Source organism: Pelophylax lessonae (assembly GCF_965119305.1).
Source record: "Pelophylax lessonae genome assembly, chromosome: 8".
Classification (NCBI taxonomy): Eukaryota; Metazoa; Chordata; class Amphibia; order Anura; family Ranidae; genus Pelophylax; species Pelophylax lessonae.
Window position 1 is genome coordinate 217,489,813 of NC_138775.1, and position 22,103 is coordinate 217,511,915.

The 22,103-nt window shown below is 42.0% G+C and overlaps 1 protein-coding gene and 2 long non-coding RNA genes across 4 annotated transcripts in view; 1 reads left to right on the forward strand and 2 right to left on the reverse strand.

Annotated features, from left to right (window-relative positions):
• Positions 1–22,103, reverse strand: part of LOC309562231 (uncharacterized protein) — a gene marked incomplete at its 3' end in the record, with an annotated part of 1,785,816 nt that overhangs the window by 230,541 nt on the left and 1,533,172 nt on the right. The gene's annotated exons all lie outside the window — the stretch shown is intronic.
• LOC309561597 overlaps positions 1–22,103 on the forward strand; it is a 971,235-nt gene that overhangs the window by 43,399 nt on the left and 905,733 nt on the right. The window lies entirely within an intron of this gene.
• LOC309561596 overlaps positions 9,802–22,103 on the reverse strand; it is a 249,865-nt gene continuing 237,563 nt past the window's right edge. The window contains exons 1-3 of one of the 2 annotated variants that reach the window (XR_014225585.1): positions 14,634–14,663; positions 13,541–13,600; positions 9,802–9,901 (exon numbers count right to left, since the gene is read on the reverse strand). This is a non-coding gene — a long non-coding RNA (uncharacterized lncRNA). Of the gene's footprint in view, positions 9,902–13,540; positions 13,601–14,633; positions 14,664–22,103 lie in introns of those variants that run through there. The other variant, XR_014225584.1, reaches the window with a different exon arrangement.

A 22,103-nucleotide genomic window follows, 5' to 3' on the forward strand; every position in this document is an offset into this window, starting at 1 on the left:
CCCATGCCACCAGAGCTTTACAGGCTGTCACTGGAGTCCTCTTGCACTCCTCCATGATGAAATCACAAAGCTGGTGAATGTTAGAGACCTTGCGCTCCTCCACCTTCTATTTGAGGATGCCCCACAGATACCCAATAGGAGACATGCTTGACCAGTCCATCTCCTTTACCCTCAACTTCTTTAGCAAGGCAGTGGTCATCTTGGAGGTGTGTTTGGGGTCATTATCATGTTGGAATACTGCCCTGTACCTGAAGGGAGGGGATCATGCTCTGCTTCAGTATGTCACAGTACATGTAAACATTCATGGTTCCCTCAACAAACTGTAGCTCCCCAGTGCTGGCAGCCCTCATGCTGCCCCAGACCATGCCACTCCCATCATCATGCTTGACTATAGGCAAGACACACTTGTCTTTTTACCCCTCACCTGGTTGCCGCCACACACGCTTGACACCATCTGAACCAAATAAGTTTATCTTGGTCTCATCAGACCACAGGACATGGTTGCAGCAATCCATGTCCTAGGTCTGCTTGTCTTCAGCAAACTGTTTACGGGCTTTCTTGTGCATCATCTTTAGAAGAGGCTTCCTTCTGGGATGACAGCCATGCAGACCAATTTGATGCAGTGTGCGGCGTATGGTCTGAGCACTGACAGGCTGACCCCTCCACCCCTTCAACCTCTTTATCAATGCTGGCAGCACTCATACGTCTATTTCCCAAAGACAAGCTGTGGATATGACGCTGAGCATGTGCACTTAACTTCTTTGGTCGACCACGGCGAGGCCCATTCTGAGCGGAACCTGTCCTGTTAAACTGCTGTATGGTCTTGGCCACCATGCTGCAGCTCAGTTTCAGAGTCTTGGCAATCTTCTTATAGACTAGGCCATCTTTATGTAGAGCAACAATTCTTTTTGTCAGCACTTTCACCTAGCAGCGAGAGGGTCGCTGGTTCGAATCCCAACCACGACACTACCTGCCTGGAGTTTGCATGTTCTCCCTGTGCCTGCGTGGGTTTCCTCCGGGGTACTCCGGTTTCCTCCCACACTCCAAAGACATGCTGGTAGGTTAATTGGATCCTGTATAAAAATTTACCCTTCTGTGTGAGTTAGGGACCTTAGATTGTAAGCTCCTTGAGGGCAGGGACTGATGTGAATGTGCAATGTATATGTAAAGTGCTGCGTAAATTGACAGCGCTATATAAGTACCTGAAAGAAAAAAGAAAAGAAATTCTCAGAGAGTTCTTTGCCATAAGGTGCCATGTTGAACTTCCAGTGACCAGTATGAGAGAGTGAGAGTGATAACACCAAATTTAACACACCTGTTCCCCATTCACACCTGAGACCTTGTAACACTAACAAGTCACATGACACCAGCACCAGGGAGGTAAAATGGCTAATTGGGCCCAATTTGTACATTATAACTTAGGGGTGTAATCACTTTTGTTGCCAGCGGTTTAGACATTAATGGCTGTGTGTTGAGTTAATTTGAGTGGACAGAAAATTTACACTTTTATACAAGATGTACACTCTCTACTTTACATTGTAGTAGCAAAGCATAATTTCTTCAGTGGTGTCATATGAAAAAGGTATAATAAGATATTTACAAAAAAGTGAGAGGTGTATTAACTTTTGTGATATACTGTATATATATATATATATATATATATATATATATATATATATATATATATATATATATATATATATATATATATAGTGGGTACGGAAAGTATTCAGACCCCCTTAAATTTTTCACTCTTTGTTATATTGCAGCCATTTGCTAAAATCATTTAAGTTCATTCTTCTTCCTCATGAATGTACACATAGCACCCCATACTGACAGAAAAACACAGAATTGTTGACATTGTTGCAGATTTATTAAAAAAGAAAAACTGAAATATCACATGGTCCTAAGTATTCAGACCCTTTGCTGTGACACTCATATATTTAACTCAGGTGTTTTCCATTTCTTCTGATCATCCTTGAGATGGTTCTACACCTTCATTTGAGTCCAGCTGTGTTTGATTATACTGATTGAACTTGATTAGGAAAGCCACACACCTGTCTATATAAGACCTTCCAGATCACAATGCATGTCAGATCAAATGAGAATCATGAGGTCAAAGGAACTGCCTGAAGAGCTCAGAGACAGAATTGTGGCAAGGCACAGATCTGGCCAAGGTTACAAAAAGATTTCTGCTGCACTTAAGGTTCCTAAGAGCACAGTGGCCTCCATAATCCTCAAATGGAAGACGTTTGGGACGACCAGAACCCTTCCTAGAGCTGGCCGTTCGGCCAAACTGAGCTATCGGGGGAAAAGAGCCTTGGTGAGAGAGGTAAAGAAGAACCCAAAGATCACTGTGGCTGAGCTCCAGAGATGCAGTCAGGAGATGGGAGAAAGTTGTAGAAAGTCAACCATCACTGCAGCCCTCCACCAGTCGGGGCTTTATGGCAGAGTGGCCCGACGGAAGCCTCTCCTCAGTGTAAGACACATGAAAGCCCGCATGGAGTTTGCTAAAAAACACCTGAAGGACTCCAAGATGGTGAGACATAAGATTCTCTGGTCTGATGAGACCAAAATAGAACTTTTTGGCCTTAATTCTAAGCGGTATGTGTGGAGAAAACCAGGCACTGCTCATCACCTGTCCAATACAGTCCCAACAGTGAAGCATGGTGGTGGCAGCATCATGCTGTGGGGGTGTTTTTCAGCTGCAGGGACAGGACGACTGGTTGCAATCGAGGGAAAGATGAATGCGGCCAAGTACAGGGATATCCTGGACAAAAACCTTCTCCAGAGTGCTCTGGACCTCAGACTGGGCCGAGGGTTTACCTTCCAACAAGACAATGACCCTAAGCACACAGCTAAAATAACGAAGGAGTGGCTTCACAACAACTCCGTGACTGTTCTTGAATGGCCCAGCCAGAGCCCTGACTTAAACCCAATTGAGCATCTCTGGAGAGACCTAAAAATGGCTGTCCACCAACGTTTACCATCCAACCTGACAGAACTGGAGAGGATCTGCAAGGAGGAATGGCAGAGGATCCCCAAATCCAGGTGTGAAAGACTTGTTGCATCTTTCCCAAAAAGACTCCTGGCTGTATTAGATCAAAAGGGGGCTTCTACTAAATACTGAGCAAAGGGTCTGAATACTTAGGACCGTGTGATATTTCAGTTTTTCTTTTTTAATAAATCTGCAACAATGTCAACAATTCTGTGTTTTTCTGTCAGTATGGGGTGCTATGTGTACATTCATGAGGAAGAAGAATGAACTTAAATCATTTTAGCAAATGGCTGCAATATAACAAAGAGTGAAACATTTAAGGGGGTCTGAATACTTTCTGTACCCACTGTGTATATATATATATATATATATATATATATATATTGCTGGGAACTCTCACCTCCAATCCAATCCTGATCCATACACACAGGATATGGGCTGTACCCTCTGCTCCCATATATAGAAAATACTCTACAAGATTTGTTCTGCAACGCCTCTGGTGATTTTTTTTAACCACTTGAGCTCAGGAAGATTTTATCAGCTTTATGACCAGGCCATTTTTTGCTATTTGTCACTACGCTACTTTAACTGGTAATTGCGCGATCATGCAACGCTGTACCCAAACAAAATTTGAAAATTTTTTTCACACAAATAGTCCTTTCTTTTGTTTGTTTTTGATCACCACTGGGCTTTTTATCGTTTGCGATATAAATGAAAAAATGCAGAAAATATTGAAAAAAAAAAAAAAAAAAAATATTTTTTTCACTTTCTGCTATAAAACATATCCAATAAAATATGTAACAAATCTAATTTCTTCATAAATGTTGGCCACAATGTACTCTGATACATGTTTTTATTAAACAAAAATCCCAATAAGTGTATATTAAATGATTTGTGTGAAAGTTATGGCACCTACAAACTATGGTTTATTTACTGGAATGTTTCTTTTTTATACTACTAATGGCAGCGATCAGCAACTGGGATATTGCGGCTGTCAATCTGACACTAACTGATGCTTGGGGAACTAAGTGCCACGACACCACCAGTGAGATTAACAAAGTAATCAGTAATTACACTACACAATGTTACTGTTATAAAGATGCTACCAGGGAAGGGGGCTTACATCTAAAGCGATCAAGGGGTTTAACCACTCGCCTCCCGTCTAACTTACTTATGCGGCAGCAAGGTGGTACTGCTGCACCGGATCATGTACCTAGTACTTGATCTGACACTCTTGGATCTGGGGTGCGCATGTGATTATACACCGCGGGAGCTAATCTGTGGGTACCGCAAACTCGATGTCCACTGCCACTTGTCGATCATCCATCACAGAGATGAACAGCAGTCTGCCTATGTAAACAAGGAAGGTCGCTGTTTTGTCAATAGGGAAGGTATGAATCCTGTGTTCCTGCAAAGCAGGACATGGATTCATGCCTTCCCCTAGTAAAATCACCTCCCACAGTACACTAAAACACTGGGCAGGCACACAGGTAACCCTTTGTGCATCCCAGATGTTTAACCCCTTCCCAGCCAGTGTCATTAGTATAGTGACACTGCAATTTTTAGTGCTGATCACTGAATTAGTGTCACTGGTCCCCAAAAAGTGTCAAATGTGTCAGTTAGCGTCCGACTGTCCACCACAATATCACAGTCCCACTATAAGTCGCTGATTACTAGTAAACAAAATACATTTTAAAAAATCTTATAGTTTGTAGGCGCTATAACTTTTGCACAAACCAATCAATAAATGCTTATTGGGATCTTTTTACCAAAAATATGTAGCAGATTACATATTGACTTGAATTGATGAAGAGATTCGATTTTTTTACATTTTTTGTGTGGATATGATTTATAGCAGAAAGTAAAAAAATATTGGTTATTTTTCCAAATTGACGGTCTTTTTTTGTTAATAGCGCAAAAAATAAAAACTGCAGAGGTGATCAAATTCTGCCAAAATAAAGTCCTATTTGTGGCATAAAGGACATACATATATTTGGGTACAGCGTCGCACGATTGCATAACTGTCAGTTAAAGTAACACAGTGCCATATTGCAAAAAATGGCCTGGTCATGAAGGGGGGTAAATATTCTGGAGGTCAAGTGGTTAAAGTCTGCTTAACTAAGTGTGCTGCTTTTACTAACTGATCTGTAAGTTTCTCACCCCTTTCTCTGTGTACAGAGCTCTGTGTTGAATGTCAACACAGAGCTCTCCGCTGTGAATGTACACAGCTGATCAGCTTGCTGACAGGCTCCCACTATGTACAATCACACAGCAGGAGCCAGGTGGGGGCACACATGCGCATGCCCTAAACTCGGAAGCAGGCCTACATCTGCCGCTTAGCCGCAGTACAATGTAGATATGCTGTGGCAAGTGGTTAAATGTTTGCAAAATCCACAAAGTTTACATATGATAAATCCATGCAATCTGTTTTGAACCACTCAAGGTCCTGCCTCAGGTAAAGTATGTATAGATTTGAAACAGATGATCTCCATCGTAAATGTTTTTTTTTTCCAATGTTAATTGTTAATGTTAATTGTTAAATTAATTAAGTTAATTGTTAATGTAAATGTTAATTGTTGATGTTAATTGTTTTTTTAAATGTTAATTGCAACCAGAAACATGTAACTCCTGTGCACACATCCTTCTACTATTTTATCATAGAGCCGTTCTCATAGAGAATGAATGAAGAATCATATAGAAAATAAAAGTCCATATGGGACACTATAGTTAGAGCGGATCTGGTTCTCCTTCAATTACAGCAGTTGACCTTTTTAGGTCCTAAACAAAATGGGTCTTTTCCATGTTTGTCCTGTGTACTGTGTCCTGTCCTGTGTGTTCTAACATGATTAAGGACCAATTCACACTACATTCAGTCCAGTGCATTTTTTTTGGCAATAAAAATGCATTTATAGGTTACATGGTTTCCAAAGGCATAGTTCACACAAATGTGGTCAGTTCCAGTGCTTTCCAGTTCCAGAAAAAAAATTAGAGCATGCTGCATTTAATCTGCAATGAACTGTACTGAAACTCGCCAAAATGCATCAAAAATGCACTGGAATGCCCATGTCCCTAACTAGTGCAACTTCTGATGGAACTTGAGTAGCACAGAATCTCATGACAAAGGAAATTACATTGTTTTCAATGGTGCCCTGTGATTTCAGCCCCATAGACTTCCATGTTAAACACTTACAGAAGTTGCATCACAATTAGATAAGAATTCCAATGTGACTTGGATAAGATAAGTGTTTTCTTAATTTATTTTTTTAACCCTCACCTCTTTCAATAAGTCACCCTTGCTGCCTAAAAACTCTCCTTCTAAGCAGATTCCATTCACAGCTGAGAGTGGCCGAAACAAGCGCTTCCACTCAAGTTTCTATTTGCACATAAACACGCATCGCTCATAGGGAATCCCATTCACATGATCGGCCTATGCGCGACAAATGCCCTAAAGTAGCTAAGAACCTTTTTGGCCCTGGAGCGTTGCGTGCTTTGGCATGATTGTAGTGCATCTTGTTGCGTGACAAAAGCTTAGCAAAACATTCTAACCATGATTGGGGTGTCATTAAAGGCTACATTCACATCTGTGCATTTCCAAACGTACAGAAAACATGTGCTTTGTTGCAGGTTTTGGAAATGTGCTGCAAAAACGCATCACCTTTGTGTTGCCATTATGAAGATACAAGCGCAATGTGGGTTTACAACATGTCTCCAAAAAGCACGGCAAACTGCACCTTCTCTGGGCGGGTTGCTGCACGTCCAGAAACAAGCAAATGCTAATGCAGCCTAAAAGTCAACGCAAGCTTGACGCGTGTTTGCCATGTTTTTTTCTGTGTGGTTATCCTGCATTCATAAACGCACAGATGCGAACGCAGCCTAAATGATAATGCAAGCAAAATGCACATTTTCTGAGTGGGTTACAGTGCGTTCAGAAATGCACAGATACAAATGCCGCCTAAATAGTCACACAAGCGGGACATGCATTTGCCACACATTATTAAAACGCACAGAAAAACACACGTTTTTTTGGGCGGGTTGCTGTGAAAGTACAAATGGTAATGCAACTGCAATGCACATCTGCTGTGCGTTTTGAAACGCAGTGCCAATTGCACATTTTCTGAGCGGTTCAGAAACTTGCAGGTGTGAATGCAGCCTAAATGGTAACTCAAGAGCGACACAAATTTGCCACACCTTTCCAAAACACACAACAAAGTGCATCTTTTCTGTGCAGGTTGCCATGCGTTAGGAAACATGAAGATGCAAATGCAACCTAAATGTGAACACAAGAGAGACACGCATTTGCAGTACATTTTCAAAAAATATGGCAAAGTGAATGTTTTCTGTGCCGGTTGCTGCACATTCAGAAACATGCCGCTGTGAATGAAACCTAATTGTTAATAAAACGCCAATCGAAGTTAGCAGACACGTGTTTTGCCACATGACATAACGTGCTATAAACATGCCAAAACGCATGACGCTCCACAACTGGGAAGCTTTCTAAGCTACTTTGAGGTGGTGGTATCGGAAGCTTGAAGTCAAAGTCCAAACTCAAATTCGATTGAGATGCTGTGGCATGACCTTAAACCCGGTTGGTTGAAATGTAGCTGAATTTAAAAAATTCTGCAAAGAGGAGTGGGCCAAAATTCCTCCACAGCGATGTGAAAGGCTCATTACAAACGATTGATTCAGTTGTTGCTGCCAAGGGTGGCACAACCAGTTATTAGGTTTAGGGGGCAATTACTTTTTCACATAGGACCAGGCAGGTTTCGATGGCTTTTTTCCCCTCAAAGTGTTACTAAACACAGAACCCTGCATTTACTTTATCTGGTCTCCCACAGTACACAGAACATGGAAATGCAATTATTTTAGTAAATTTAAACTGCTAAATACCTTTTCTCATCACCCGTATATAGCAGCCTTGTGACTATGATGTTTGGTAAAGCTTGTAGGAGGAGTTTTCATTTTCCCACGATTGTCCTATCAGGATGCAGGATCCCTGACCCCCTGTCTGGACAGTGCTGATTGGCTCTGTGCTGATCACATGAACTCTCCCAAGAAAAATAAAACTCTCTAGCAATACACACCAAACTGAGAATGTGCAGCCTGTCCCCTGGCTCTGTAAATATCATGATTTTTGTACACGTACCACTGGGTTTGTATATTTTTATAAATTTCCTGTGTCTAACCATGGAACTAACCAAAAATTATTTCATTTCTGTTATTCATCAAAAGGGTTTCCAATCATTCTAATAAAAAGTTGTCAATATTTTTATTTATAAACGCAAACAGCAAAGTATAGTGACCAATTGACAATCAGTAGTCACAATTGTTTGCTCTGAATACTGTATTTCAATGAAAGCCAAAATGTGTTTGTTTAGCATATTTACTGCACCTTGTGCATCTTCATTGTTCATTGAACTGGTTTACTAAGTTGGAAATTATTCTCACGGATCAAAAAATGCTCACATTTGGATACCAAATCATTATGCATTTAAAAATAAAAAATAAAAGATTTTGCCTTGTGCGTGATTGGATGATTCTTTACTGATTTATTGAATTAGGACTACTGAAATCATTTTTCTGCCATTTATCATATTTGAATGTGGCTCATGAGCTGGAAACACATTGCATATAGAGCTGCATATATTTTTTTAGCAGAGACCCTAGAGAATAAAATGGTGGCCATTGCAATATTTTATATTTTTGGGGGGGAAATTGATGAATTAAAAAAAAAAAATAAACAATAAAGTTAGCCCAATTTTTTTTGTATAATGTGAAAAATGATGTTATGCCGAGAATCGTGAGAGAATCATGATCTTTATTGTAAGGAAAAAAATTGTGATTCTCATTTTATCCAGAATCATGCAGCTCTAATTGCATACATTATATCAAAATGAGATTTAAATGGAGAGAGACTTACAATAGTAAGACCGTTAGGAAGATATTTATTAATATCACAGCCTAAACACGCCTGCAAAAAGAGAATAAAGTACATTATTAGAGGTTTTATTAATATTAATAATAACAGTAATAATAAATACTTATGGTAGATAAGGGAATTGCATACATTTTTGTGATTTGGGTAGTATCTTTTTTCCATGTCTATACGCTATACCATTAAAGTGGTTCTAAAGCTAGAAGAGTTTTTTTTTTTTTTTTTTAAACTTAAAGCATTCAGCTCCTTCTTACTAGCCCACAAAATACTTATCTAAGGCTGATCTCTATCCAGTGCTGTACCTGAGAGCAGTGGCTCCCTCCACTCCCTCTACCCTCTCTGGCCATGGAGGCAGGCAAAGTGCAGAGGCAGGGCTGGGTTGCGCTGTGTGTGTTAATGGACACACAGTGTGCAGCTCACGATCAATGAGCATGAGTTTCCCCATAACAAGCTGCTTGCTATGGGGGCACTCAGAAAGGGGATAGAGCCAGGATCACTGGCGGGGGACCCAGAAGAGGAGGATCTGGGCTGCTCTGTGTAAAACCATTGCACAGAGCAGGCAAGTACCGTATGTATGTTTGTTATTAAAAAAATTCTCTTTATTGTTTGGGGAAAGAATAAAACACATTCCCTTTACAATCAGTGTAAAGCCTAATGACAGCCAAGCTCAAAAGGAAAATTCAGCACAAGGGACATAACTTACAGTCAGTAGTTCTATTCTGGTGAAAACCTCCTCCATCCCGCCCCCTCCAACCCCACCACTTTAATCTTCCAGTGCGGTAGGGTTCAATTTTCTTTTACTGAATAGACTTTAGTAAATATTTTCCTATGCTCATGTTGGCCATAAAAAGAAAAAATATATATATTCTTGAACAGCTAATCTATACATAAAGTCTTAAATTAGTACTCTATACCAATATATCATAGAATATTTGTGCTCCAGCGTTGTAATTATCTATGTTTTGATCCTCCTAAAAAAAAAAATAACAGAGTCAAACTTAATAAAAAGGAAAGTGAAAACTTTACTTGCCATTATTCATACAATACACAACAAATGGTTGCATAAAATAATTTTATACAGTTATTGTAACCGCCCTATTAAAAACTGGATCTCCTAAAGCAATCTCAACACACCAATAACACTTTAATGAAAGCCTTTAGACAGGTGCCAGCTGGTTTCTGTGCCAGGATGTTCTACAGTAAAGAAATTGGCCAAATATGTCACGGCAAATTATGCTGTTAAAGGAAAGTGTCCAAGACACCAAAATACATTCAGAAACACCTAATCAGATCTGTTGGCAGTGATTAGAGTGTCTGATTGTGAAACTGATATATGCTGCGATAGTGACTATCACTTATCTCCACTGTACAGCGGTTTATATGACTGTGATGAGGAGTGGAGATGTTGTTCTGTCTCCTACTGCAGCAAAATTAGAGAAATCATCTCCCTCCCTCCTTCTCCACCTCAGAGATGGTAATAGCAGGGAAAGAGAAGAGATAAACAGTCACAATGTGATGAGGAAGCAGATGAATGTCACTGCTTGGCAGCCCCAGTGAAAGGCACCCTTCTCATTCAGGTTTTATATATATATATATATATATATACAGCATGTGTGTGTACATATACAACTATAAATATACAGCATGTGCATATATATACATGGCAGTTTTTATAGGGTGCTATATATCACCATGCCCCTTATGGCTTAAAAAGTCAGAGACCTTCTTTTACCCCTCAAAAACATATCCTGGTGCTTAGGGGATCATGTCCTTTATATTTCCTGAGGTCTAATGTGGGTATATTTTCACATTAGACCTCAGTATATTCCCATCCTGTTTGTGGACAGTAAAAATAACAATAATAAAGTCCTATTGGAGAGGGACCATGCATTAATAATTGTGTTTTTATTTATATCGAGACATTTCAGTGACACTTGTACCAAAGTGTAGTTATAAATCCATAAATACATTTGGTTACAAATGTCACAGGAATGTCTTGATATAAGAAATAAAACACATTTTCATACATTGCCCTGCTCAGTGAGTTTTTTTTATTAACAATTCGTTTTATTTTAACTGTTATTTTCCCTTCTTTCCCTGCTATTTTAGTTTTTATTGAAGAGTGTTTTCTCCTCACTTCCAATACACATTGTGACCATTTACTGCATATTCCATTCATTTCTCTTCTCAGTCAGAGAAGTACAATTGTTAATAAACTTGCCCTTCTGAGGGATTTATATTCAGTGAATAGCCATGATGTTTGCAGGTCATATTGTGCCTTGTTGAACGGACACCTAAGAAAACAAGCATTGCTTGCCAAGGTTATTTGCAAACCTTAAAAACCTAATGACCTTTATTTTTAAATCTGTTCCCTACCACCTTTACCTTCTGAACATCTTGGCTTTTTGTATTATTATTTTCTGTATTTTGTAAATGTTATTTAGAGCCCATTTAGACTAGCGTGACACGACTTTGGGGGGCGACCTGTGAAGTCTCGTGCACCGCTGTGCACCGCGACTTCGGCGCGACTTGCAGAGACTTCACATAATGGAAGTCTATGCAAGTCGCCTCCAGGTCGCCCCAAAGTAGAACAGGACCCATTTTCTAAGTCGGAGCGACTTGTGTCGCTCCTATTAGAACGGGTCCTGTGCTAATCAATGGACCGCGACCGAGTGCGACTTGTCAGGCTGACAAGACGCCTGACAAGTCGCGCTAATGTGAATGGGCTCTAAAGGTTAATAATTTTCTGAATAGGACACAAACAAACATCTATAGCAGAAAAAAACACCCCTTCATCAGGACTCAGGTCTGCTTTCATGGACTCAGATACAGTAAAACCTTGGATTGCGAGCATAATTCATTCCGGAAACATGCTTGTAATCCAAACCACTCTTATAGCAAAGCAAATTTCCCTAAAAGAAATAATGGAAACTCAGATGATTTGTTCCACAACCATTTATTCATAAATCCTTTAGTATTTAATCCATATAAAAAAGATTATAGCAATGTGATAGGTTGTGTAACCATAAAATGTCCATCCACAAATGGCGCCTCCACAAGGGGATTAGAAGCAAAATCCAGCAGGAGCTACAGAGTATAAAAGAGAAGAGAGGCGCCTCTAAGTGTAGCAATATGGTTACATTTAAGGAAGGTTCAACATTTAGCAACTCACATTGTTGACAATTAAAGAGGCACATCTAAGAATGAAGGCATCCAAAGTAAAGCTGTCCACACAGACCATCCTCCTCACCATCAGCTCTCGCCGCCGTCAGTCTGCAGTCGTAACAGAGAAGACAATCGTGCAATCGTGGCCGGGAAGATTACCCTGCAGTAGAGCAATCTGAAAGCGAGGCTTGAAGCGCTAGTGGAGCGCAGTGTGGAAGGGATGATGTCGATGGTGGTGCGGAGGATGGTCTATGTGGACATCTTTTCCCTGGATGCCTGCATTCTTAGATGTGCCTGTTTTATTCATCAACCATGTGAGTTGCTAAATGTTGTACCTTCATTGAATGGAACCATATTGCTACACTTAGAGGCACCTCTCTTCTCTTTTATACTCAGTTGTAACATTACTTGTGTATGAAGACATCGCTTGTTTATCAAGTCAAAATTTATAATCAAATTTGCTTTGTCTTGCAAAACGCTCTCAAACCAAGTTAAACTCAATCCAAGGTTTTAGTGTAAGCTGATACTGCAGAAATCTCTGGTTTTCTACTTGGAACAGTTTCACAAGGCAAGTTATCCCAATGTTAACAAGTGCAACAAAGGACCTGATAAAGAAGGAGTATGTTTGGCCCCTCAAATGCATTGGCTTTTTTTCTGCTATGAACCAGTTTTATTAATAAAAGCTTTGGCTTCTTGTTTGGTGCTCTCATAAGACTGTATATATTTTTTTATTACTTAATGTGTCCCTGCAAAGAAGTTTCAATTTCCCTGTTTGTCCTGAAAGACATTTTTGTAGGACATACACTAAGGTGACTGAAAATGCAAAATGTCACAGCTGTTACCAGGACAAGAGCTGAGAGGAAATCTTGCAATGTGGGGATACCTATTTCATAAAACAGCTGTTTAAGATGAAAATGCTCCCATTATATAGAGATTTCCTCTCACTCCTTGTTGAATTTCCAGGATGGAAATTAAATAGAAATCTCCCTTTTGGTACACAGACAGCAAAAAAAGAAAAGATCAAACAAAGCATAGGGGATACATTGAAAAAAAATAGATCTTGAAACAGTTTATGCTTATTTAGATATAGCTTTTCTTTTTTTTTTTTTTTTATTCTAAATATTTAGTCTACTCTTTTGCTGTTTAGTTGTATCCACATTACGAAGGATAACATATCTATTACATAACACACATTTTAGCTTCATGAGTTATTCTCAGATTACTACATTGTTTTACAAAAACTGCTTCATGAGACAAATAATCACATTTTTTATACCTAGTAGTAGTTAACTAGAGGTGGATTGTAAAACTGCAACTAGGTATACCATGACCTGGATAAATGAGAAGCTCCACAAACATTATTTTTGTATAGTGGCTCTTTATAAACTGTGCTTTTAAAGTAGGTTTGTTTTGTAACACTTTGTTAAAGTCAGAATAAAATGTACCTTAAATTTATTGTATGCACAAACGTATTTGCCAACAGCGGGAAGAAAATCTCCAAGTCCCTGAAAATGAATGACATATGTTAGTGATAATTATATCCAACACTATTAACAAAGAAATGCGTGGTAATTGTACAGGGTGATGACAGATTGTTCGGCAAGTAGAACTTTTGAACTGAATGGAGCTAATTTAGTAAAGAAAAAAACTGTTTACTTAGCAAAGTAAAACAACAACACTGTGTTCATTTCAATCATGCAATCCCACTTAAAGCAGAGTTCCGGCCTCAAATACGGGTAAGGGACCCCCCAAAAGAAATTGAAAATGCTCAATTGTTGATCAGCATAGCGAACACTTCAGGAATCACTAAAGCTGCAAAATAGGCCAGAACTCCACTTTAAGCCAGCCATACATGAATCAGAATTTGGTCGGTTCAGCAGGGACCAGCTGAATTTCGATCCATGTATGGGCTAGCTAGTGGTGCATAAGACAATCTATCAATTGACTAGTGTACAACCAGCCTGTTGGGTTTTTCCAGAATGATCAGTGTCTATGGCTCCCTGCCGGCAGAACACAAAAGCATTGCAGGAGTGATTCCCCATTTACATTGAGCGTGTGGATGGGGGAATCAGATCTTTTCTTGTTGAACCCTCTGGTTGAATGAAAAAATAAAATGATCACTGTATAGGCTGCCTTTAAGTAACAATCACGTGTTTTAAATGAGAATCCATTTTTTCCTTATTCACGAAATGAACAAACAAAATTAGGTAAACAACCTCTCCATTTCTTTGGTAAAGTAACCTTGGAAAAGTGAGGTAAAATTAAAGATATGTGTGTAACCAAGAACAGTTCTATACCATAGGATATCTGGGCCCTATGATCCATTCCATATTCCAATCATAAAATTAAGGGTAACATAACAGTGTGATTGAGTTTTTTGAGAAGTTGTACTGGATGTGACTCACCCATACAATGCATTACCCAGATTCCTATTACATTAAATTAAAAATAGCATGCTCTACCTTGTCTTGATGACAAATTAAGGGAATAAATAAGAACAAAAAGCAATTTTTGTTTTCATGTTAATTATTACTTTACCTTTACTGCTTGTGTCAGACAATTAGGGTCATCTGCGTTAGGATTTACTGGACATTTAGTATCTATAATGCAACGTAGACATAGTTTATTAGTGCTGGAAGACCCTCAAAAATGTGTCCACATTTTTCTAGCAATATAATACAAATCTTATTTAATGATTAATAGTGCTTACCCTGACAGAAGCTCAGACCGAACAGTGCAAAAAGCAGGATGACCTTCATTGTACTGATTGTTGATTTCAACTCAGTGGGTGGTTGTCTGTACATCTCAGCTCCTCTTTTATACTTGTTAAAGTCAGTGACATCATAAAACACGTGACACAGTGCCACGCACACTGGAAACATCCAAAACTGAATCATCCAATCAGATCTGTTGGCAGCCGTTAAGAAAACAAGCAGTGCTTGCCAAGGCTAAATTTAAACATTAAAGACAAGACTTTTTTGTTTCAATTCTGCTTCATATTATCTCATCTTTCTGCACATCATGGCCTTTGTACAATTTCTTTGTATTCTATGATCATTTTTTTAAGTGTTAAGAATTTTCATTACCAGACCATTTGTCTTGGCGCTTTCTGTTTTGATCCAACAAGACTTAGTTTTATTATTTTATGGGGAAAATACATTTTGAGGTTTCCAGAGTAAGTACTCAGATAAAGTGTTATATTAAATAGTATATAGTGTATATTTTAGAAAATGATATGGACAGTTTTAGGGACATCCTGCTATACTGCATTCTTTAAATCATCATGATCAGAAATGCACCTCACCATTCCCACCAGCCAGGTTCTCAATAATGTTTGTAGGACTAGATGTGCTTATTAAAACACCAAGGAACAGCAGTGAAAAAATGAGTAATATTTAAAATTTTGACCTAAAACCTAAAAAGGTATAAGTCTATGAAAGTCCAGTTTTTTTTTTTTTTTTTTTTTAAAGAACCACTTGTCTGGGTTGCAGCACCTTATAGGAACTTGGGTGGATCCATTTGGCATATATAACACAAAGCGGAGAGACAGAGGGCAACACCATCTTAGGCTGGCCATAGTTCAAATCTCAGTCGGTTCCTGCTGAACTAAACAATGTTTGGATAGGTTGAATATACCAATATTGATCGATCAATCAACTTGGATACAACCAGCCTTTCCGATTTTTTTTTTCCATGAAAAATCTATTGAAAGTCAAAGTAACAAGCAAACACAGCGTCATACAGGTATTGAGGAATACAGAGAAACAAGTATATATTTTATATCCACAGGTAGTGTCAGAGGAAAGTGACCAGTGTCCATAAACAGTGAACAGTTGGAGGTATATCTTCTTTGATATATCGTACCTCTGTATAAAATGGGTGGTATGAACTTCTCATGTCTGTTGGTATAGTAGAAATATTAAGGTATATGTTGTCTCCTGACACTGAATGTAACTATAAGGAGAACAGGGATAATTAAAGGCCTATGGGCTACACTATAATAAAAGATGCAAAGCATAAGTAAGCGGAGAGTCTAGGGTTCTAGTTTCCTTCTGAAAACTGATCATTTGTCACATTAAAGAGGTTGTAAACATAAGAAAAAGAAATTAAAAAAAAGAAAAACCTGAAAGACAAAGGTATCATAAGCCAGTATGTTGTAAGGGGGGATGGGTGCGCTGATAGTGTGTTGAAGCTGCTCCCGGTATTCAGTGCTTTTGAATATGAATAAATGTATATGTAGTGTGGGGTGCGCTAAACAACAAATAAATAATGAATATATAACATACATCTATATGTGAACCAAAACAACAAAAGCGAATATATATAACATATATCAATCTGTGAAGCCAATTAATAATACAAATCAATTGGTGCATAAACATAAAAGTTCATAAGTGTCCATAAATATTGTGCAGGTGAGTAGCATTGTATTCTATCCAAATAATACGTGTATCCACCACCAAGTGAAATTCATCCTTACCAAACGGAAATAAATAAGGTGCAAGTATATTTTATTGTGCTGAAAAAATATCCAATCTCCTTGTGAACAAACACCACGTGTAAATCACCAAGAATTAGCCTCTTACCAGATGGTAATAGGTGTGCACTTATTCAGTGAAACCACCGCCTTGCTTCCTCTTTAAAATCCTGAAGTGGGATGTAGAACCGCTCTACCTTTCTTTCTCCACTAGATGGCAACGAGTACCAGCAAGAAACACAACCTCCTCCTTCTTCACAAGCTCACAAAACCACCGTGTATTAAAGGAAAAAGGAGGACTAATAGTGTATTACCCTTGAGATTTATTCAAAAAACAGTTGATATTGCACTTACAATTAGATGTCTTGTATTCAGCATAAACATAGGCATACAAATTCCTGCAAAGGCTTGCGGCCGGCTGCAGCACGGACCGCAAGTTCTGTGTGACGTGTGCGCCTCCTAATCTGACCGGTTTCTTCCCATAGGACTTCTACTGAGACAGGAGTACCCAGATCAGCCCAAGGAGGTTGGTCCCTGCTGTTGCTGCCTACTCCGAGATCTCAAATGTTAGTGGTGGGGAAGGTGATGTCGATGATGACGTGTCTATGGACATCACGTGGGTGCCCACAAGAGAGGAAGAGGAGGGGAGTTCAGAGGGAGAGATGGACCAGGAGGAGAAGCAGGCGGAACTTACATTGCACAGGAGGGACAAAGCAGACTGGTAATGTATCAGGAGCGAGCCATCAACCATGTACAGTCACATCTGGCGCTCCCAGGATGCCAGCACATGGCTCCGCAGTGTGGGATTTTTTGTGTCTGCTGCTGACAATAGTGTTGCCATTTGCAGTCAACGCATAAGTCACGGTAAGCCCAACACTCACCTAGAGACGACCGCCTTAAGAAGGCAGCTGGACTCCCATCACTGAGCCCAGTGGGAGCAACCAACAAAGCCACACTCCAGGCTCTCACCGTCCAGCCTCTTCTCCTTCTCCTCTCTCCTCACAATTGTCCTCCACTCCCCCTTCCATCATGCCATCCTCACGTTGTTCTGGAAAAAGGCAGGCTTCTGTGGCCCAAATGTTGGAGCCTAAAAAAATAATGACGCCGGATAACCCTCTTGCCCAACGGCTGCTGGCTTGTCGTAACTGATAGCCCGCCAACTACTGCCATATCAACTGGTGGACTCAGAGGCCTTGTGGCCATTGGAACACCACAATGGAATGTCCCAGGAAGAAAATATTTCTCGCAGAAGGGCTTTCCAGAGCTATATGGCCATGTTCAGCGGCAAGTGAATGTATCTCTGGCACAGTGTTGGTGCCAAGATACATCTGACCACAGACACTCATGCTCATGCGCGACGCATGCAGATTTCTGCGGCCATTTGATGAGATCACCAAACTGGTCAGTCAAGGCCAGGGCGCAATCAGTGACATCGTACCTTACGCCTTCTTTCTAGAGCGTGCATTGCATCGTGTCATTGATCAAGCTGTCGAGGAGTAGGGATGATCGAACGGTTCGGGTCGACCATCGGTTCGACCCGAACATTGGATGTTCGATATTCGGCCGAATACCGAACTTTTTGCAGCAAAAGTTCGGTATTCGGCCACCAGAACCGCCCAAAATGCACTGGGACAGGAACTGGGCTTTAAAAGCCCGTGATTGGCCCAGAAACGTCTGCAAAAGCCAATGAGGGGGCAGGAGTCTCCTAGGAACGTGATTGGAGTGACTACGGGGACCAGAGGCCAATCAGGAGTGAATACGCCCCACACTATATAAGATGGCCCCGCCTAACCCCTAGCACAGTTATCCAGAGCCTGTTGAAGAGAGTTGAAGCAGTTCTGTCTGACTCCTGCTTGCTACACTACATTTCCTATATATCGAGTGGTTCTAAAGCTCCATATAGCAGAATTGTATTTAGCTTACAGCCAGTGTAGTTAGATACAGCGATTGTGCTGGTTCTTAGAGTTACAAAAAAAAAAACTTAAGGGACAGTGTCAGTCTTCTGCTGTATGGAGCTTTCTATTTAGTGGAAAGGGATATCTAGTGTAGTTAGGGAACTTTGTACTACATTAGTTAGATTTGAAAATTTAGTTTCTGTAGGGAAAGTGTGAGGGTTCTGTTTAGTGAGCACGTGGCACAGTGCTGCTCTATCACAGCAGGTGTACGTGCTTGCTAGGCAGCAAAATACAGTGACAACTTAACGCCTGTTGTTCAAAGCATTAGGTGCACTGTACAAAAGCCTTTGCAACTGTGCGTGACACGCAACTGCTGTGCTGTATCCAGTACAGCGACAACTGTGGGTCGCATAGCAGTGTGCGTTTTTCACCGCACACAGTTGCCAACGCATCAGTGACAACCTAACGCCTGTTGTTCAAAGCGTTAGGTCCACTGTGCAAAAGGCTTTGCTACTGTGCGTGACACATCTGCTGTGCTGTATCCAGCGACAACTGTGGGTCGCATAGCAGTGTGCGTTTTTCACCGCACACAGTTGCCAACGCATCAGTGACAACCTAACGCCTGTTGTTCAAAGCGTTAGGTCCACTGTGCAAAAGGCTTTGCTACTGTGCGTGACACATCTGCTGTGCTGTATCCAGCGACAACTGTGGGTCGCATAGCAGTGTGCGTTTTTCACCGCACACAGTTGCCAACGCATCAGTGACAACCTAACGCCTGTTGTTCAAAGCGTTAGGTCCACTGTGCAAAAGGCTTTGCTACTGTGCGTGACACATCTGCTGTGCTGTATCCAGCGACAACTGTGGGTCGCATAGCAGTGTGCGTTTTTCACCGCACACAGTTGCCAACGCATCAGTGACAACCTAACGCCTGTTGTTCAAAGCGTTAGGTCCACTGTGCAAAAGGCTTTGCTACTGTGCGTGACACATCTGCTGTGCTGTATCCAGCGACAACTGTGGGTCGCATAGCAGTGTGCGTTTTTCACCGCACACAGTTGCCAACGCATCAGTGACAACCTAACGCCTGTTGTTCAAAGCGTTAGGTCCACTGTGCAAAAGGCTTTGCTACTGTGCGTGACACATCTGCTGTGCTGTATCCAGCGACAACTGTGGGTCGCATAGCAGTGTGCGTTTTTCACCGCACACAGTTGCCAACGCATCAGTGAGAAATATGCCTGGTAGACCAAGAAAAGGCATACGTGGCCCTGCTGCGGAAAGGGGCACAGCTTCTAGGGTGTCTAGAGGCAGGGGTGGACGTGGTGGTCAGTCCTCAGCCAGGCCACCATTTGGATTGTTCTCCGGCAGTGGCCAAGCTATACGTCCACAGTATGTACAGGAGGTGGTGGACTATATGAACAAACCCTCATCATCGGCATCATCTGCAACTACAGTGACCCAGGCAGAGAAAAGTGGTCAGTCTTCTGCAGTTGTCAGAACAAATACAGATGAGTCCATGTCCACCTCATGTCCTCCCTTAGACCCAACTTCAGACATGGCAGAGGAGTCAGCTGAGCTGTTTGACCACAGTGTCATCCATCTACTCCAGCCTGATGCTCAGTCCTTTATGGAGTCTGATGTTGGGTCTGAGTTTGAGGAGGAGGCAGAGCAAACAAGAGGGGAGAGCAGACGGCCCGCTCCATCTAAGGCCGCACCTGTTGTCTCCCAGGCCAGGCCTGATGCTCAGTCTTTGATAGAATCAGATGTTGGGTCTGAGTTTGAGGAGGAGGCAGAGCAAACAAGAGGGGAGAGCAGACGGCCCGCTCCATCTAAGGCCGCACCTGTTGTCTCCCAGGCCAGGCCTGATGCTCAGTCTTTGATGGAGTCAGATGTTGGGTCTGAGGTTGAGGAGGAGGCAGAGCAAGCAAGAGGGGAGAGCAGACGGCCTACTCCATCTAAGGCCGCACCTGTTGTCTCCCGGGCCACTATACACACCTCATCTTGCTGGGCCTTTTTTGAGACATCCCATGCAGATAAAACAGTTGCGATCTGCAAGATTTGTAAGAAGGGTATAAAACGTGGCAAAAATGTCAACCACCTGGGTACAAGCTGCCTAAACAGGCATTTGACAACCCACCACTCGGCCCGTTGGCAGGAGCATTTAAAGAACCCACAAAAGGGCCAAAGATCGGTCAGTCGGCCTCCTAGTTCTCCTTGCGCTCCTTCTCATGCTCCATCTGCTCCACCTGCTCCACCTGCACATCAGTCTGTTCCTGGCCCTGCTATAGTCACTCGTCACCTGTTGGCAGCCTCCACTGGCAGGGATGATGATATAGCAGGCAGTGTCGCATCTACCTCCAGCACACCACCAGCTGTAACATCTAGACGCCAAATTTCGATTCCACACATGCTGGAACGAAAAAAAATGTATACTCCCCGCCACCCACATGCCCAGCGTCTAAACAGTAGTTTGGCTAAACTACTGGCTCTGCAACTATTACCATTTAACCTGGTAGAGTCTGCTCCCTTCCGTGACTTCGCAAAATGTGCAGTTCCACAGTGGCAGGTGCCAAGTCGGCATTACTTTTCCTGTAAGGCCCTGCCATCCCTATACCAACATGTGGAAGGCAATGTAGTGTCGTCCCTGGCCAAGTCAGTCAGCCGTAAGATACACTTGACGGCTGACACTTGGTCAAGCAAACATGGGCAGGGACGGTACATTTCTGTCACTGCTCACTGGGTGACACTGCTTGCCAGCGGAAGGGATTGTAGCCAGGGCTCGGTGCTGCAGCCAGTGTTGCCCCCACGTCTGCAAACAGCTGGTGGTGTCGCTGATCCGGGTAGATCGATCACTTCTACCCCCTCCTGCTCCTCCTCCTCTACCTCCTCCATGCCCTCCTCTGCAGAATGGTCCTTTGAATATGATGAGGTACCACGTAAACGTTCAAAGGGCTATTCTATGTCTAGCCCTATGGCCAAAAGGTGTCACGCAGTGCTGCAGCTTGTGTGTCTAGGGGACAGGCAGCACACTGCCCCTCAGATTCTTGGGGCTCTGCAGGCACAGGCCCAGAGGTGGTTGACACCACGCCAGCTGCAGCCAGGGATGGTGGTTACTGATAATGGGTCAAACCTCCTGGCCGCCCTTCGTCAGGGAAAGTTAACCCATGTGCCATGCCTGGCGCATGTCCTGAATCTCGTGGTACAGCGGTTTTTGAACTCGTACCCGGGAATGCAGGATGTGCTAAGGATGGCAAGAAGGGTGTGCAGTCACTTCAGGCGGTCGTACAGTGCCACTGCACGTTTGGCCGAAGTGCAGCGCGAGTTTCACCTGCCGGTACACCGCCTCATCTGTGACATGCCCACCCGCTGGAACTCCACCTTGGCTATGCTGCAGCGCCTGTACACGCAGCATAGGGCCCTCAATGAATACCTATGCGAGTACGGCACCAGCACTGGCTCTGCGCGCCTGGGCTTCTTTTCCCCACGGCAGTGGCTTTTGATTAAGGATGCATGCGCTGTCCTCTCGCCATTTGAGGAGGCCACAAGGATGGTCAGCCGGGACAGCGCATGCATCAGTGACACCCTACCGGTACTGTTTTTGTTGGAGCACACTCTGCGTGGCATTATGGACAGGGCACTGGA